Here is a 3,028-nt window from a genome sequence, read left to right on the forward strand (position 1 = left end):
AAAAAACAATATTCAATGTTATTTATGACATTAAAATAAAGTTATCATTACATGGACACCTAATGCAAAATACACACACAAAAAATAAAAAATTTATCTAACCTACTGTCATTTTTCTTACTGTCCTCTCAAAAAATGATCAAATTTTGGTGGACATAGATTATCAGAAAAAAAAAGAGAGTTGGATGCTGTTCGCTTTGGGTCAAATAATCTTACTAGAAGCACAATAAGAAGATCACGGTCAGCCAGAAGGCAGCTCACAGTCAGGTTGTTAATTAGTAAGCAAAAAATTTAATAATAAGTAAGAGAAAAGACTAAAAAAGACAGATGGAGTGGTGATAGAAGCAAATTTTACTTAATTTCTATCAGCATTAGCTTTATTCCTGTTTAAAGAGTTGAATGAATACAACTTTCATGGAATTTTTATAAAGTCTTCCAGTGTTCTACTTCCTTTCTTACCCTAAATATAGTAATGAAACAGATCTGAAAAACAATAATTGATTTTATTGTTTGTGGAGCTCTGTGGTGATTGTACGTACATACAGTGATGGAGGTGGGAGGGAACAAAGATAGTTCCAGAAAGATATGTATTTAAATAAGTAATATGGATATTTTGTACCAAATGTAAAAATAATGTTGCCCTATTAAACCACCTTTCATGGTATCCTATGATCATACTTCTTTCCTCAATACTGGTTCCCAGCTGTTCTTAATGCTTCCTTTCCTCCCAAGCTATTTCTTTAAATGAGAAAGATTAAGACAGATAACTTGCATACACTGAAATTAACTAAGTAATTCTTCTTAGTCCTGAGGATTTCCCAGCTAAGTTCCTTGCTGACTTCACTATTTTTATTTATTTATTTTTTATAGTGGGCTATCTACAATTTGTATTTTTATATCTATTAGGAAAATTTTTCTTTGGCAATTTATAACACTACATATGCTTTAGATCTTTATAGCTTCAAATTATTTATATGGTTAAATATCCATTTTCTCTCTGTGACCAAGAGAAAATGAGAAAAATTAATAAGCTCCAAAAAATATAGCTATTGGAGCACAATTTTCTTTCTTGAATAGGAAAGAAAATGACACTGACTGAAATTAGTTAGAAACTCTCAAAGATAGATCAAAGAGGGTCTGGGGGATGAGCATCAACTTAAATGCAAAGAACATAATCCCATGTGTGAAAACATGAAGAAGTATGCTATTCAAGAAATGTATAAACTGAATTCATTTAGTTTCAGCATGAGAATCAAAGGAAAAATATATATGTATTTTTCCTTCCTGTATACACACACACACACACACACACAGTATATATAGTCATATATATATATATATATATATGTATATATATATATATACAGTATATATATATCCTTTATCATCCTTTTGACACTAAAAGTCTCATGCTGATGGTAGCCTGGACACTGTCATTTGGTTCTTTACATCACTGAGCATCTTTGCACTTGGTCTTACCTAGGGTATTTTGTTGAAACTCTTGCAAGTAGATTTTACAATTCAAAATCCGCAAATATGTAGTAAGCCATATTGGCATCATCATCTTAAGTAAAATCTGGTACATTCTCAATGTATTTTGGATATTAGCTTTAAAAATACATTTCACCAGATTAAAGAAAATGGTCTCATTAAATTCTATCAATTAAATAAGAATGCAATGCAACTAATAGACTTATTTTTAAAACTGTACTACGCCCTTAATACTCATGCCTGAGCATTAACACTGAGCTTTCATCTTGTCAAGATGTCACAGTTTAGCCTTCCCAAAGCTATCTATGTATACTTAATCATCATTATACAGCTTCTATGCAACATAAATTTGCATCTTAAAAAGTCTGCTCCTCTCCCTCTAATGCTCTTTCCAATCTCTGAACAGACATCTTTTTACTTTATATATTTTTTCAGCCCATACTGTTTACCCACTTTCTTGAGGTCCTATATTAAATAATGTTGGTGTGGCACAACTTTGTTCTTCAAATCATTTTACCGAGTGATGGTATACGATTGTCACTATTTTGTTTTTATTTAACAGATGAGGAAAACAGGAACCAGAAATAATAAATGCCATTTATTGAACAATTATTCATTCATTCAAATTAAACTCACCCTATTTTGTTGACAAATGTTTATCTGATAAGTATATTGTGTCTTCTGTTTTAGTTTTCTTGTGTGCAATTATATTATATTCCCAACTAGAAACTTACCAAATACTGCAAACCAGGATCAGGACTTGCATTTGCTTTCCACACTTTCATATAATGATTTTGTATGTTCTCAATAAACATTTGCTGATGGGCTGAAGAATAATTTTAATATAATCTAGCACATAAAATTTAGAATCATTTTGTTTTTCCTATTTCCAAAAAATTTGGACAAAAATAACTTCAGTGTACTTACTTATTAAACACATTTGTGGTGCTTTTTCATATTTAAGACAATGGGCTGAGTACAGGGAATATACATATGAATTAGATATGGCTCCTGCTTTCAAGGATGTCACAGTCTAGTAATAGAGAAAGCATGCAAAAAAAAATTTATAATGCTATGAACTAATTGCCAAGCAGTGCTTCTAAAGTGCCATAGGAGGAAGTAGAGGAGATTCTGGTCCTTGATGGTGTCACATGAGGAGACCCAAAAACAATCCTTATATAAACAAATCAGAACTTCACATTTCTTAAAATTTGTGTATAACTGTAAAGTTGGATTTATATTTCTTACTCCCTGACATTCTTTTTCCATGCCTAACTGGTTACCTGAAACAAGAGTTTCACAATATTTTGTGAATACAAGCTTTTACAATACTTTATACAAAATAACAAAATATAAAAAGTTCTAAAAGCCCCGTATTTAAAAAAATATTTGGCTTATTTGTAAACAGAACATGAACTGGAACAACGTGTTTTATAATTGTGATTTATCTCTTTTAGTGTGACAAGGAAAACTTTCAGGCATTCAATTATGGGATTCTGCCTCAAGACCTACTTGGAGTGTTACATAATACTTGGTA

The sequence above is a fragment of the Pteropus vampyrus genome, unplaced genomic scaffold (assembly GCF_000151845.1).
Source record: "Pteropus vampyrus isolate Shadow unplaced genomic scaffold, Pvam_2.0 Scaffold21, whole genome shotgun sequence".
Lineage (NCBI taxonomy): Eukaryota > Metazoa > Chordata > Mammalia > Chiroptera > Pteropodidae > Pteropus > Pteropus vampyrus.